Below are 18,190 nucleotides of genomic sequence, written 5' to 3'. Positions count from 1 at the left end.
TTGACTTCTTGTCTCATATATTCCACTTTTTATCTCACATTTATGATGTTATATCTCATGATTTTGACTTTTTGTCTCATATATTCTACTTTTTAGCTCACATTTATGATCTTATATGTCATGATTTGGACTTTTTATCCCATATTTTCGACTTTTTATCTCACATTTATGATCTTATATGTCATGATTTTGACTCTTTGTGTCATATTTTCAACTTTTTATCTCACATTTATGATCTTATATGTCATGATTTGGACTTTTTGTCTCATATATTCCACTTTTTATCTCACATTTATGATCTTTTATGTCATGATTTTGACTTTGTATCTCATATATTCAACTTCTTATCTCATAATCATGTTCTGATATGTCATGACTCTGTCTATTTCCTGGATGTTTGACACACTCATCACAATTAATGTCATGTTCATACAGGAACACAAGAGCACATTGTTTCCGCATGGTGACTATTCAAATCTCACATTTTGTCTCATATATTCCACTTTTTATCTCATAATCATGTTCTGATATGTCATGACTCTGTCTATTTCCTGGACGTTTGACACACTCATCACAATCAATGGCATGTTCATACAAGAACACAAGAGCACATTGTTTACGCATGGTGACTATTCAAATCTCACATTTATGATCTTATATGTCTTGATTTGGACTTTTTGTCTCATATATTCAACTTTTTATCTCACGTTTATGATCTTATATGTCTTGATTTTGACATTTTGTCTCATATATTCAACTTTTTACCACATAATCGTGTTCTGATATGTCATGACTCTGTCTATTTCCTGGACACTTTATTATACTCATCACAATTAATGTCATGTTCATGTGACTATTCAAAGTCACAGCATCTGATTTGAATATTGTGTGGTCCAATTTTGACTTTTTGTCTCATATATTCCACTTTTTATCTCACATTTATGATCTTATATGTCATGATTTGGACTTGTTGTCTCATATATTCCACTTTTTATCTCACGTTTATGATCTTTTAGGTCATGATTTGGACTTTTTGTCTCATATTTTCAACTTTTTGTCTCATATATTCTACTTTTTAGCTCACATTTATGATCTTATATGTCATGATTTGGACTTTTTATCTCATATTTTTGACTTTTTATCTCACATTTATGATCTTATATGTCATGATTTGGACTTGTTGTCTCATATATTCCACTTTTTATCTCACGTTTATGATCTTTTAGGTCATGATTTGGACTTTTTGTCTCATATATTCAACTTTTTGTCTCATATATTCTACTTTTTAGCTCACATTTATGATCTTATATGTCATGATTTGGACTTTTTATCTCATATTTTCGACTTTTTATCTCACATTTATGATCTTATATGTCATGATTTTGACTCTTTGTGTCATATTTTCAACTTTTTATCTCACAATTATGATCTTATATGTCATGATTTGGACTTTTTGTCTCATATATTTGACTTTTTATCTCACATTTATGATCTTTTATGTCATGATTTTGACTTTTTATCTCATATATTCGACTTCTTATCTCATAATCATGTTCTGATATGTCATGACTCTGTCTATTTCCTGGACGTTTGACACACTCATCACAATTAATGTCATGTTCATACAGGAACACAAGAGCACATTGTTTCCGCATGGTGACTATTCAAATCTCACATTTATGATCTTATATGTCATGATTTGGACTTTTTGTCTCGTATATTCGACTTTTTATCTCACGTTTATGATCTTATATGTCATGATTTTCACATTTTGTCTCATATATTAAACTTTTTACCTCATAATCATGTTCTGATATGTCATGACTCTGTCTATTTCCTGGACATTAGACACTCTATTACACTCATCACAATTAATGTCATGTTCATGTGACTATTCAAAGTCACAGCATCTGATTTGAATATTGTGTGGTCCAATTTGGACTTTTTGTCTCACATATTCCACTTTTTATCTCACATTTATGATCTTATATGTCATGATTTGGACTTTTTGTCTCATATATTCCACTTTTTATCTCACATTTATGATCTTATATGTCATGATTTTGACTTTTTGTCTCATATATTCCACTTTTTGTCTCATATATTCTACTTTTTAGCTCACATTTATGATCTTATATGTCATGATTTGGACTTTTTATCTCATATTTTCAACTTTTTATCTCACATTTATGATCTTATATGTCATGTTTTTGACTCTTTGTGTCATATTTTCTACTTTTTATCTCACATTTATGATTTTATATGTCATGATTTGGACTTTTTGTCTCATATATTCCACTTTTTATCTCATATATTCTACTTTTTATCTCACATTTATGATCTTATGTCATGATTTGGACTTTTTATCTCATATTTTCGACTTTTTATCTCACATTTATGATCTTATATGTCATGATTTGGACTTTTTGTCTAATATATTCCACTTTTTATCTCACATTTATGATCTTATATGTCATGATTTTGACTTGTTGTCTCATATATTCCACTTCTTATCTCATAATCATGTTCTGATATGTCATGACTCTGTCTATTTCCTGGACGTTTGACACACTCATCACAATCAATGGCATGTTCATACAAGAACACAAGAGCACATTGTTTACGCATGGTGACTATTCAAATCTCACATTTATGATCTTATATGTCTTGATTTGGACTTTTTGTCTCATATATTCAACTTTTTACCTCATAATCGTGTTCTGATATGTCATGACTCTGTCTATTTCCTGGACACTTTATTATACTCATCACAATTAATGTCATGTTCATGTGACTATTCAAAGTCACAGCATCTGATTTGAATATTGTGTGGTCCAATTTTGACTTTTTGTCTCACATATTCCACTTTTTATCTCACATTTCTGATCTTATATGTCATGATTTGGACTTTTTGTCTCATATATTCCACTTTTTATCTCACATTTATGATCTTTTAGGTCATGATTTGGACTTTTTGTCTCATATATTCCACTTTTTGTCTCATATATTCTACTTTTTAGCTCACATTTATGATCTTATATGTCATGATTTGGACTTTTTATCTCATATTTTCGACTTTTTATCTCACATTTATGATCTTATATGTCATGATTTTGACTCTTTGTGTCATATTTTCAACTTTTTATCTCACATTTATGATCTTATATGTCATGATTTGGACTTTTTGTCTCATATATTCCACTTTTTATCTCACGTTTATGATCTTATATGTCATGATTTTGACTTTATCTCATATTTTGACTTATCTCACAATCATGATCATATATGTCATGATTTTGACATTTTGTTTCAATAATTTCAACATTTTATAATCCTGACTTTTTTAACTCAGAATTTTGACTTTTTATCAAATTTTTTTACTTTTTATTGAATATTTTTAACTTGTTATCTCACAATCATGATCTTATATGTCATGATTTTGACTTTTTATCTCATTACTTTGAATTTTTGTCTCATAATTTTGACATTTTATGCCATAAGCCTGACTTTTTTTAAATCTCAGAATGTTGACCTTGTATCCTGTTTTTTTTACTTTTATCTCATATTTCCAACTTTTTATCTCACAATCATTATCCTTTATGTCAGGATTTTGACTTTTTATCTCATTACTTTGAATTTTTGTCTCATAATTTTGACATTTTATGTCATTAGCCTGACTTTTTAAAAATCTCAGAATGTTGACCTTTTATCTTGTTTTTTTACTTTATCTCATATTTTCAACTTTTGATCTTATAATCATGATCTTATACGTCATGATTTTGACTTTATCTTATATTTTTGACTTATCTCACAATCATAATCGTATATGTCATGATTTTGACATTAGTCTCAAATATTTGAATTTTTATCTCATAATTTAAATTTTTTATCTCATAATCCTGTTCTTATATGTCATGATTTTAACTTTTATTTCAAATTTTCAACTTTTAAGCTCACATTTATGATCTTATATGTCATGATTTTGACTTTTTGTCTCAATAATTTAGACATTTTATTTCTTAATCCTGTCTTTTTTAACTCAGAATTTTGACTTTTCATCTTGTTTTTTGACTTTTTATCTCAATATTTTGACTTATCTCACAATCATGATCTTTATATGTCATGATTTTGACTTTTTATCTCATTGCTTTGAATTTTTGACATTTTATGTCATAAACATGACTTTTTTTAAATCTCAGAATCTTGTTTTTTGACATTCATCTCATATTTTCAACTTTTTATCTTATAATCATGATCTTACATGTCATGATTTTGACTTTATCTCATATTTTTTACTTATCTCACAATCAGGATCGTATATGTCATGATTTTGACTTTTTATCTCAAAAATTTGAATTTTTATCTCATATTTTCAACTTTTTATCTCACATTTATGATCTTATATGTCATGATTTTGACTTTTTGTCTCAATAATATCGACATTTTATTTCATAATCCTGACTTTTTTAAGTCATAATTTTAACTTTTCATCTTGTTTTTTGACTTTTTATTTAATATTGTGGACTTATCTCACAATCATGATCTTATATGTCATGATTTTACTTTTTATCTCATATTTTTTACTCGTTATCTCACAATCATGATCTTATAGGTCATGATTTTGACTTTTTATCGCATTCTTTAGACTTATCTCACAATCTTTATCTTTATATGTCATGATTTTGACTTTTTATCTCATATTTTTGACTTGTTATCTCACAATCATGATGGTATATGTCATGATTTAGACTTTTGACAAAGACTATTTTAAAAAGCGGGGGTAATCCACCATGCAGGCAGTGCCTACTTTGAGTGGAAACAACGGGTGGACAAAGTTAGGCGCAGTAAAAAGTTAAGGTGGGGCAGCAGAAGCCATTTGAAGTTGGTTGAAGGGTCCCAGGAGACGGTGAAGAGAAAATGATGATTTATGAGGCGCAGCGACTCTCTCCAGCCTAAAAGAATTACCCGCAGATGCCCCCGTTGCGGCTGCAGCAAATAAAGAGAAAATAAATAGTGGCCACGTAATGTTTGATACACCCGCTGAATGTAATAACATTTTGTCGTTTCCCACAAAGTGGGGCGGAATGAGATTAGAGGTCCCAGAAGTCCGTAATGAAACGTGGCGTCTCCCAACTCCGCTGCATTTTGTCATGGTGAGGCCACATTACCCAACTTCCTATTGATTGATGCAAATAAAGAGGAGCACAAACAGTCACATCAGGGGAGCGCCTGCATGGCCGGGAAATTAGCAGATGAAATATGACGCCGACAGACCCCGGGACACTTTTATTTCATGCACTTCATGTTGCAGGGAGGATACAAAGGTGGGATGATGGAGGAAGGATAAAAAGGTTGGATGTTGGAGGAAGGATAAAAAGGTGGGATGTTGGAGGAAGGCTAAAAAGGTAGGATGATGGAGGAAGGCTAAAAAGGTGGGATGTTGGAGGAAGGCTAAAAATGTAGGATGATGGATGAAGGCTAAAAAGGTTGGATGATGGAGGAAGGATAAAAAGGTTGGATGTTGGAGGAAGGCTAAAAAGGTAGGATGATGGAGGAAGGATAAAAAGGTAGGATGATGGATGACGGCTAAAAAGGTGGGATGTTGGAGGAAGGCTAAAAATGTACGATAATGGATGAAGGCTAAAAAGGTTGGATGATGGAGGAAGGATAAAAATGTTGGATGTTGGAGGAAGGCTAAAAAGGTAGGATGATGGAGGAAGGATAAAAAGGTTGGATGTTGGAGGAAGGCTAAAAAGGTTGGATGTTGTAGGAAGGCTAAAAAGGTTGAATGTTGCAGGAAGGATAAAAAGGTTGGATGTTGGAGGAAGGCTAAAAAAGGTTGGATGTTGGAGGAAGGCTAAAAAGGTTGAATGTTGCAGGAAGGATAAAAAGGTTGGATGTTGGAGGAAGGCTAAAAAAGGTTGGATGTTGGAGGAAGGCTAAAAAGGTTGAATGTTGCAGGAAGGATAAAAAGGTTGGATGTTGGAGGAAGGCTAAAAAAGGTTGGATGTTGGAGGAAGGCTAAAAAGGTTGGATGTTGCAGGAAGGATAAAAAAGGTTGGACGTTGGAGGAAGGCTAAAAGGTTGGATGTTGGAGGAAGGCTAAAAAGGTTGGATGATGGAGGAAGGCTAAAAAAGGTTGGATGTTGGAGGAAGGCTAAAAAGGTTGGATGTTGCAGGAAGGATAAAAAAGGTTGGATGTTGAAGGAAGGCTAAAAAGGTTGGATGTTGGAGGAAGGCTAGAAAGGTTGGATGTTGGAGGAAGGCTAAAAAGGTTGGATGGTGGAGGAAGGCTAAAAAGGTTGGATGTTGGAGGAAGGCTAAAAAGGTTGGATGTTGGAGGAAGGCTAAAAAGGTTGGATGTTGGAGGAAGGCTAATAAGGTTGGATGTTGGAGGAAGGCTAAAAAGGTTGGATGTTGGAGGAAGGCTAATAAGGTTGGATGTTGGAGGAAGGCTAAAAAGGTTGGATGTTGGAGGAAGGCTAAAAAGGTTGGATGTTGGAGGAAGGCTAAAAAGGTTGGATGTTGGAGGAAGGCTAAACAGGTTGGATGTTGCAGGAAGGATAAAAAGGTGGGATGTTGCAGGAAGGATAAAAAGGTTGGATGTTGGAGGAAGGCTAGACAGGTTGGATGTTGGAGGAAGGCTACAAAGGTTGGATGTTGGAGGAAGGCTAAAAAGGTTGGATGTTGGAGGAAGGCTACAAAGGTTGGATGTTGGAGGAAGGCTAGAAAGGTTGGATGTTGGAGGAAGGCTACAAAGGTTGGATGTTGGAGGAAGGCTAGAAAGGTTGGATGTTGGAGGAAGGCTAGACAGGTTGGATGTTGGAGGAAGGCCAGAAAGGAGTTGTATTATTTCAGAGCTGCCATTGAAGGATATTTCTTCTGTCTTGTCAGCCATCAAAACTACGAGAGCTCCACCAGGCCACCACCTCCCGATAGTCATCCGGATCATCCCCAAAATGTAATCACTTATTTCCATGTCGGACATTTGCGGAACAAAACATATTTTAGACTCTCCGTCTCTTTCATTTGAATTTTTAGCTCATATTTTGGACATTTTATGTCATAACCCACATTTTTGAATCTCAGAATTTTGACATTTTATCTCGTTTTGTGACCTTCTATCTCATAATGTCGACTTTGTATCTCATGTTTTCAACTTGTTACCTCATAATCATGATTTTTATATATCATGATTTGGACTTTTTATCACATATTTTGGACTGATTTCATGATCAGTCATGATTGTAAATGTCATGATTTTGACTTTTATCTCATATTTTCTCATATCTCATAATCATGATCTTATATGTCATGATTTTGAATTTTTATCTCATATTTTCAATTTTTTATCTCACATTCATGATATTATAAGTCATAATTTTCACTTTTTATCTCATATTTATGATCTTATATGTCATGATTTTCACTTTTTATCTCATTAACTTTAATTTTAATGTCATAGTTTCAACATTTTATGTCATAATCCTGATTTTTTTTAAACTCAGGATTTTGACCTTTTATCTTGTTTTTTGACTTTGTTTTTATCTCATATTTTGGATTGATCTCATAATCATGATCTTGCATGTTAATTAGAATAAAAACTAAGAATCATCTTTTGATATGATGTACTTAGTCCATAAGTACACAAACGTGTACTTCATGTTTAGTGACATGCTAATTCTTATTTCTACACTTTTTTTCCCTTCAAATTCCATTGTATGTTGTACTCTTCTGACACCACCAGATGGCAGTATAAGTGTCCACATAAGCGGCCATAAGACCCCAATTCAGTAGTGTACACCATTTTGGAAATAAAAACTAAAAGGTGCCTTTAGTCCAGTGGTTCTTAACCTTGTTGGAGGTACCGAACCCCACCAGTTTCATATGCGCATTCACCGAACCCTTCTTTAGTCAAAAAGAAAATGTTGTTTTTTTTCAAATTAAAGACAAAGTTATATGTTTTTGGTAACACTGTAGTATGGGGAACATATTCTAAGTAACAAAGACTTAATTTAGAGTTTTTTGGTTAGGGTTAGGGCCAGGGTTAGAGGGTTAGGGTTATAATAAGGCATTAATAAGTACTTAATAATGACTACTTAAGAGCCAATATGTTACTAATTTGCATGTTAATAAGCAACTAATTAATGGTGAATATGTTCCCCTTACTAAAGTGTTACCATGTTTTTTACAGGTGCCGAACATGAAGCGTGCATGAACATCACCTTGTTCAAACAACAAAACCAACACAGTGCATAAACTCACAACAAATGACACACCTGTAAATCAGTCAGCTGTTGCCGTATCCGTAATACGTCGATAGGGAGAAGTTTGTATTTACACGATGAGTCGGGTGTGTCTTGACCCCCATCGAACCCCTGAGCCCGACTCACCGAACCCCTAGGGTTCCATCAAACCCAGGTTAAGAACCACTGCTTTAGAGGTTTTAAAGTCCGTTGCTAGAGTTATTATCAATTGTGCTGAAGTTCTACTTTTCTATCTGTGCAAAGACACACAACTTGTGGTCTTGCTTGGCGAAGTTTTCTCTTGTCAGCAGTTTGGTTTCCAGACCCTGCCTGCTGACAGCCAAGGACGGACATCGAGTACCTCAACGCAGACAAAACAGAGAGAGGGCGAAATCACGAGTGTCAGCACATTTCCATTCTGAATAATCACGTATCGTGTCTACTGGGGGCTGCTTGCGGCCTCGGTGATGTTAACTAGGGAACCCCCGAATAAATAGAGGAGCGTGGGGGCTGTACCTTAGAGCAGGGGTCACCAACCTTTTTGAAACCAAGACCTACTTCTTGGGTAGTGATTAATGCGAAGGGCTACCAGTTTGATACACACTTAAATAAATTGCCAGAAATAGCCAATTTGCTCAATTTACCTTTAACTCTATGTTATTATTAATAATTAATGATATTTACACTTAATTGAACGGTTTAAAAGAGGAGAAAACACGAAAAAAATGACAATTAAATTTTGAAACATAGTTTATCTTCAATTTCGACTCTTTAAAATTCAAAATTGAACCGAAAAAAAGAAGAGAAAAACTAGCTAATTCGAATCTTTTTGAAAAAAATAAAAAAAGAATTTATGGAACATCATTAGTCATTTTTCCTGATTAAGATTAATTTTAGAATTTTGATGACATATTTTAAATAGGTTAAAATCCAATCTACACTTTGTTAGAATATATAACAAATTGGACCAAGCTATATTTCTAACAAAGACAAATTTCTTCTACATTTTCCAGAACAAAAATTTTAAAAGAAATTCAAAAGACTTTGAAATAAGATTTAAATTTGATTCTACAGATTTTCTAGATTTGCCAGAATTTTTTTTAAAAATTTTAATCATAATAAGTTTGAAGAAATATTTCACAAATATTCTTCGTCGAAAAAACAGAAGCTAAAATTAAGAATTAAATTAAAATGTATTTATTATTCTTTACAATAAAAACAATTAATTTACTTGAACATCGATTTAAATTTTCAGGAAAGAAGAGGAAGGAATTTAAAAGGTAAAAAGGTATATGTGTTTAAAAATCCTAAAATAATTTTTAAGGTTGTATTTTTTCTCTAAAATTGTCTTTCTGAAAGTTATAAGAAGCAAAGTAAAACAATTAATGAATTTATTTAAACAAGTGAAGACCAAGTCTTTAAAATATTTTCTTGGATTTTCAAATTCTATTTGAGTTTTGTCTCTCTTAGAATTAAAAATGTCGAGCAAAGCGAGACCAGCTTGCTAGTAAATAAATAAAAAAATAAAAAATAGAGGCAGCTCACTAGTAAGTGCTGCTATTTGAGCTATTTTTTAGAACAAGCCAGCGGGCTACTCATCTGGTCCTTACGGGCTACCTGGTGCCCGCGGGCACCGCGTTGGGGACCCCTGTCTTAAATGAATTAATTGGTAATCGCCAATTAAAGATGGCCGTGTCTAAATTCCCTCTCATCCCTGCCAAAGTCGAGGAGGAGGAAGAGAGGTCATTATCGGGTGATGGGGGAGGCGTCGGTTAATCTGTGAATAATGGCAGGGTGGGGGGCGGGGCAGCGGGATTTGTGTGGGCGGGGTCTCAGGCTAGAAGGTTGCCTGGGATTGTGTTGTCTGGCAGCTCATCTATATTTTATGCCGCCACTCAGACAAATGAAAGCGGAGCCACCCGGAACAAGGGGGGGTGTAAGGGGGGGGGGGGGGTTGTGCGGGGTTGGACCTCTGACACTTCAAAGTGAAGTCCTATGGGTGGCTTCTTATTGAAGACAGTCCTCGCCCGACCCGCATGCGGTGCCGCCTCCCGCCATGCTCCCCACCCCCCCACCCCACCCCACCCCCCAGCCCATGCTGAGAGGCTGCTGGGGCCTCATTAACCCTTAAACAGGCTTGAGAGGGGTGCAACATCCATGAAACTAATTACCCCAGCAACACACACACACACAACACACACACACACACACACACACACACACACACACACACACACACACACACACACACACACACACTCACACACACTCTTGTATTTGTTACCTTCTTGAGACCTGAGAATAATGCCTCCCTCTTTAGGACCAGCCTTTCTAGATATATAAAGAAGTGTATTTACAACATTAATAATATATACATACTATGCAAATATAAAAAAGCTTGTTGTGAAAAATGAGTTGAAATTTCACAAGAAAAATGTCACAATTTTCACAAGGAAAACTTCGAATTTTGGCAGTGTTATAATAAAAGTTGTCATTTTACTCAACGCAAGTCAAACTTTTACAAGAAGAACTGAACATTTGTGCAATACTATGATAAAAGTTGTAATTTTACTCAATAAAAGTCGCAATTTTACAAGAAAAAACTAAAATTTGGCAAAGTTCACGATTTTATAAGAAAACTTAAATTTTTTTAGCAATGTAATAATAATCGGAATTTCCTTCGGCAAAAACTATGCCAAAAGTCATAATTTTACTCAAAAAAGTTCACTATTTTACGAGAACAACAAAAAAAAATGGGAATATCGTGATAAAAGTCAGAACTTTAAACGACAAATGTCACCATTTTGCATTCAAAAGTAATGATTTTACACAGAAAAGTAATAATTTTACGAGAAAATATTGCAATATCACAGAAACAGAAACGATATGAGAAATTGCTCCCAAATTCATAAGAAAAAAGTCGATTTACTATTTTGTTTATTATTATTTATTTAAAAATATATTATTTTTTTGAATGTTTTTTTATTTTTATTTACTTCAATTTATTACAGTATGTCTCTGTATACATATTTATTTTCTTTCTTTTATTAATTTTGGCCAAAGGGGGTGCATTTCAATTTCTTACACACACTTGTTATTTCATATGTTGACCAGAGGGGGTATTCCGTATTGGGACCATGATTAACTTGTCCACACCTCCTCATATGGAAGATACTTTTCCTTGTTGATGTCTCAAGAAGGGTAGAAATACAAGAACCCACACACACACACACACACACAGACACACACACACACACACACACACACACACACACACACACACACACACACACACACACACACCCAGCGATGATGAGTGCTGCTACATGTTCCACACTGCAGCCCCTAATTGAAAACCCTCCTTTTTTTGGCGGTGATTATCACTTCCAGAGTTACTTGTTACCCACCCCACCCCACCCCCCCCACATCCTCCATCACACAATAGCACTATGTCACGATTAGTGGAATGCGAGCGTGATAATGAGGAGAAAAGAAAGATAAAAGGAGAGAGGGGAGGACACAGGAGGTGCAACCAAAAAAAAGCCCAACACGTATCAAAGAAGGGTCTAATTGAGGTACCGCAGTCTGCGCCATTTGCATGAGACAGAGCAGTTTCATTTGGCCGCGTGTAATGACGCTAATGTCTTAACAAATTAATTTTGCTAATTAGGCACGCCCAGTGGTGCTCACCCGCAGATTAAGCAGATTAACCAGGCGACTGCTGATGAGCCCTGAGCGGGTTGAGAGGTGCGTCTCTGGCTGGGTGTGTGTGTGACTTACCACTACACACCCGCCCGGCCTTGGAGAGCCAGGTGTGCTCTACCACAGGACCCCATCTCGCATTCTCGGCCCGAGATCAATTGGTATAGCGGTACTAGTATAGTATCGCGATACTAATGAATCATATTCGGTACTATACCGCCTCTCTTTGTATCTCACGTTTTCAACTTGTTACCTCATAATTATGATCATATATTTGGACTTTTTATCTCACATTTTCTACTTAGCTCCTAATCATGATCTTATATGTCTTAAATTAGACTTTTTATCTCATATTTTCTCATATCTCATAATCATGATTTTATATGTCTTGATTTTGACTTTTTTTTCTCATATTTAGAATTTTTTTATCTCACATTCATGATCTTATATGTGATGATTTTATCTCATTACCTTGAATTTTAATCTCATAATTTCGACATTTTATGTCATAATCCTTACTTTTTTTGACTCAGAATTTTGACCTTTTATCTCGTTTTTTTATTTTTTATTTTATTTCATATTTTCAACTTTTTATCTCATAATCATGATCTTAAATGTCATGATTTTGACTTTTATCTCATATTTTTGACTTTTTATCTCGCATTTATGGTCTTATATGTCATGATTTTGACTTTTTAGCTCACATTTATGATCTTATATGTCACGATTTTGACCTAGTATCTCATTACTTGGAACGTTTATCTCAGAATTTTGACCGTTTATCTAATTTTTTGACTTTTTAGCTCATATTTTGGATTTGTCTCACAATCAGGATCTTATACGTCATGATTTTTCACTTTTCATCTCATTAATTTTTATCTCATAATTTCATAATCCTGATTTTTTTTTTTAAATCTCAGAATGTTGACCTTTTATCTCGTTTTTTGACTTTTATCTCATGTTTTCTACTTTTTAATCTCACATTTATGATCTTGTATGTCATGATTTTGACTTTTTATCTCATTAATTTGAATTGTTATCTCATAATTTCGACATTTTATGTCATAATCCTTACCTTTTTTTTAACTCAGAATTTTGACCTTGAGTTTTATTTCATATTTTCGACTTTTTATCTCATAATCATGATCTTATATGTTATGATTTGGACTTTTATCTCATATGTTTGACTTTTTATCTCGCATTTAAGATCTTAAATGTCATGATTTTGACTTTCTATCTCATTTCTTGGAATTTTTATCTCAGAACTTTGACCTTTTATCTGTTTTTTTGACTTTTTATCTCATATTTTGGACTTATCTCACAATCATGTCTCACACAAGTTCAGTAAATAATTTAAATTTGGAACACAGCTGTCTATCTGTGTTGGCCCTGCGATGAGGTGGCGACTTGTCCAGGGTGTACCCCGCCTTCCGCCCGATTGTAGCTGAGATAGGCTCCAGCGCCCCCCGCGATCCCACAGGGAATAAGCGGTAGAAATGGATGGATGGACACAGCATCATCGTTTTCACAGCTTTTTGGTTGTTAGAGGTAGAGAGTGTTTTAACTTAGAGTTCTAATTCTTTTTTAAAGGCACAAAAAACAGGTCGGGTATTAAGAAACTTACATTTATAAATATAAAACTTAGCCAACAGTATAATGAGGTCGCAAAGGTAAAATTCCTTTTCCAAATTCCTTTTATTTTAAACTGTTTCACATTTAAAAAAATGTTATCCTGTAAAGCGTCTTTGAGTGCTCTGAAAAGCGCTACACTAAATAAAATGTATTATTATTATTATTATTATTATTTTTAATCGTGTGAACTTTGACACTGTGATGTCATTTCCTGTTCCGGTTGCCTTCGCGCACTTTTCCCCAGTCACTTCCGGACTGTCGAAGAGGTAGGCTTCTCGCCCGTTTGCTACTGTGATTAATGTGTATAAATAAGATGTATTGTGCACTTTATTTTATATACAGCACTTTAGTACTGCCCATGAAAGTTATGTTGAAGTAATTAATCTTAAGGAGATCATGTTTACATGTAGTTTATTTCCCCCGTGAAGGTGTGTGTGACAAACATTTCTTGAATTGCTGTTCTCTTCTGTATATTGTGCACAGAAAATAAACGCCCCCTGGTGGCCGCAAAGAGTACTACACGTCTCCTCTTCATTCAGACCAGCAAAACAAATACCGTATTTTTCGGACTATAAGTGGCAGTTTTTTTCATAGTTTGGCCGGGGGTGCGCCTTATGTGTGAAATGATTAACACAATAGCGTAAAATATTGAATAATATCATTTAGCTCATTCACGTAAGAGACTAGTCGTATAAGATTTCATGGGATTTAGCGATTAGGCGTGACAGATTGTTTGGTAAACGTATAGCATGTTCTATATGTTATAGTTATTTGAATGACTCTTACCATAATATGTTACGTTAACATACCAGGCACCTTCTCAGTTGGTTATTTATGCCTCATATAACGTACACTTATTCAGCCTATTGTTCACTATTCTTTATTTATTTTAAATTGCCTTTCAAATGTCTATTCTTGGTGTTGGCTTTTATCAAATAAATTTCCCCCAAAAATGCGACTTATACTCCAGTGCGACTTATATATGTTTTTTTTCCTTCTTTATTATGCATTTTCGGCCGGTGCGACCTATACTCCGGAGCGACTTATACTCCGAAAAATACGGTACTGGGTTATTTTTTAGGCAGTGGTCAGCCCAGACCAGCTGCATATCGTCAAGACCATGGATCTCATAAAGGTCAGTGACCACTGACATATCATTTTGACCAAGACAGGTTAAAATTGCTGTCTTGTTATCAATCTTGCATCAAAGTTTTAATTCCTAACCTCACTACTGTTACAGCACTTTTATCCAATCCAATCCACTTTATTTAATAACACCTGGGATTTATATAGCGCTTTTCTAAGTACCCAAAGTCGCTTTACATGTAGAACCCGTCATTCATTCACACCTGGTGGTGGTAAGCTACTTTCATAGCCACAGCTGCCCTGGGGTAGCCTGACGAGACGTGGCTGCAATTTGCGCCAACGGCCCCTCCGACCACCACCCATCATTCAATTCACCGGTGTGAGTGGCACCGGGGGCAAGGGGTGAAGTGTCCCGCCCAAGGACACAACGGCAGCGATTTTTGGATGGTAAGAGGCGGGGAGCGAACCTGCAACCCTCAGGTTTCTGGCACGGTTGCTCTACCCACTACGCCATGCCGTATATAGCACATTTAAACAACAACATGTTTCTAAAGTGCTGCACAACAATATTAAAAACAATATTAAAATAGTATCCTTAGCTCCACCAATGACTAAATAAAAACAAAACATAAATACATATAAAACCAATATAACATAAATATGATTAAAAACGATTTTAAAGGGTAAAACCAATTAAAACAGTAAATATAAATCAAATCAGTAAATAAAAAACACAGAGGACAACAGAGGACCACACAACTCACGTAGTGTTAAAAGCCAGAGAATAAAAGTGGGTCTTAAGACGAGACTTAAAACACTCCACTGTGGTAGCAGTTCGAACATGGAGGGGCAGAGTGTTCCAGAGCTTAGGGCCGACCACAGAGAAGGCCCTGTCTCCCCTGGTTTTAAGTCTGGTCTTGGGCACCTCGAGCTGGAGCTGGCTCTCGGACCTGAGAGCGCGCGCAGGAGTGTAAATTTGGATGAGGTCTGAGATATACTGAGGTGCCAGTCCATGTAAAGCTTTAAAAACAAACCGCAAGGTTTTAAAATCAATTCTAAGATGAATAGGGAGCCAGTGCAAACTCTCAAGAATTGGCCATGTCTACACTAAGCCGGATAACTCCTTAAACAAATAATTATTTAGCCCAAGCCCCGTTTCAGCCACGCTAAACTATCGTTTTAGGTCCCCCTCCTCGGACAATTTTTTACACGGCTAAGTGCGCCGTGTATTTCTTAAAACCTCCGGCTCTTAGCTTTGTATGGACTCATTGATCGTTTACAAACTGAGTTTGGAGAGGAAGTGACGCCAGAAAGAACGTGCCACAGCCAGCTTCATAATAAAGCGGTTTCGAAACTCGGAGCTAACCACTGGAAATATGGAGGCGAGTCATCCAGATATGCCCGTGTTTCTCCTTCTTCTACATGTACAGACGCTTGTGGAAATCACACATGAATACCTTAAGAGAAAGCAATTGCAGCTATTTGGGATACAACACTTCTCAGACGGCAAGAGAACTTTCCAATGTCCAGGTCAGCTGGGATTCTACTTACCAAAAAACGTTGTCCATTTGTCGAAGGCGAGACAACGAGAATGCGGGCTCCCGTGGATGTAATTAAAAAAGGTAGCGCATGCTTTGTATTACCTGACCGTCGAGGGAAGACTGCAGAAAATGGCGAAGGCATTTGGACTGGCAAAGCAGACTGTATCAGTTATTGTCCGCCATGTATGTCATGGACTCAACGTCTAGGTCCAGAGTATATAAAGTCACCAAAAAGGAATGGACAATGAAGGCAAAAGAGTGAGGAGTGTCCTGACCAGATATCTAGATCCTGAAATTGATTGTTGTAAAATGTTCTTTGTCACATTGTTGACTTTCACATGTTAATTCAAGATTTGATTAACTTATGATGGCTCAGGTGGGAGGAAGCCAGAGTACCCGGAGGGAGAACATGCAAACTCCACACAGAAAGATCCTGAGCCCGGTATTGAACTCACGACTACTCAGGACCTTCGTATTGTGAGGCAGATGCACTAACCCCTCTGCCACCGGCTTCCTCCCACCTCCAAAGACATGCACCTGGGGATAGGTTGATTGGCAACACTAAATGGTCCCTAGAGTGTGAATGTCTGTCTATCTGTGTTGGCCCTGCGATGAGGTGGCGACTTGTCCAGGGTGTACCCCGCCTTCCGCCCGATTGTAGCTGAGATTTTTCTCCAGCGCCCCCCGCGACCCTGAAGGGAATAAGCGGTAGAAAATGGATGGATGGCTCAGGTGTGATTCACTACAATAGGGCCCCACAGCACACTGGATTCCAGTTCATTGAAATACTTCAACACTAGATATTGTTCAGATAAGTTACATTTAAGAACTTGCACACAAAGCAACAACTGTGGCATTGTTGTGTGTGGACAAGGATAAGGTTAGGTGGAATTTACCCCTGGATAACCTTATCCGGCTTAGTGTAAACGGGGCCTTAAATAACACCCACCCCCCTCCGCACCCGTCAAGCCACCCTGCTTTCAGCGCCCTGATGGTGTGTGGTGTGACAGCTGCGAGTGAAATGAATAGATTAGCTGTGGTAATTAGGTGCAGAGCACAATCAATGTGCTCTGGGGCAAGGCCTGAGGGTGGAGGTTTTGTGAGAGAATGGGTGGGGGGAATAAGGTACGGTCGGATCAGACCAGAAAGAGACTGATAGATGGCTAATACCCAGGATCATTAACCAAATAAATACAATTCATGGACACAGACAGGAAGTAAAATGGCCACCTTGCTCACTGTATTGGTTCTAGCTCACCGGTGTCAAACTCAAGGCCAGATTTGGCCCGCTACATCATTTTGAATGGCCCGTGAAAGCTTGGAAATAATATGCATCAATGAAGTACTTTATCTTTCTTCCTTTTTCTATGTTGACAGAAAAAAAGACATGTACTGCATGCAGTTATATACATTTTAAACTTTATCCATCTAATAATGCAACAGATATTAATCTATCATACATTCGACACATTTTGGGGGTATAAACGTACATAAATATCTACTTAGCCTTATGATTTCAAAGCTAGTTATCCATCAAATTGTACACTGTAAACATGACAATATATATATATTTAAAAAAAGCTCGGTCTTCAGAATCCTACCGTAAGAAAAAAACTGTGGTACCATTTTTACATTTACAGTAATACACTGTGAAAACAGTGACAATATTTTTTTATGCAAAGAAAACCAAAAAACTGGCAGCTCAATCAACACAATTTTACAATAAAATAGAGTGTGACTTCTCAGAGGGTGAGATAACTCCTGGAAATGACTGTCTTAGAATGGCCAAAGGTATAGATGTGTGTGTCCAAGTTGAAGGAATCTTCTTCTAATGGATTTATTACAATCTTTGCAAGCTGGGTAGCATTTGCTGTGGAACAACATGGCACAAAAACAACTATCGGAAATGCAGCCAATATTACATACAGATAATGTGCCATGAAACATGGAAAACTAAACTAAATACACAGAGGACTTAAATAA

This window comes from Entelurus aequoreus, linkage group LG02, assembly GCF_033978785.1.
Source record: "Entelurus aequoreus isolate RoL-2023_Sb linkage group LG02, RoL_Eaeq_v1.1, whole genome shotgun sequence".
Taxonomy (NCBI): Eukaryota; Metazoa; Chordata; class Actinopteri; order Syngnathiformes; family Syngnathidae; genus Entelurus; species Entelurus aequoreus.
Note: the sequence above shows the minus strand (reverse complement) of the source record.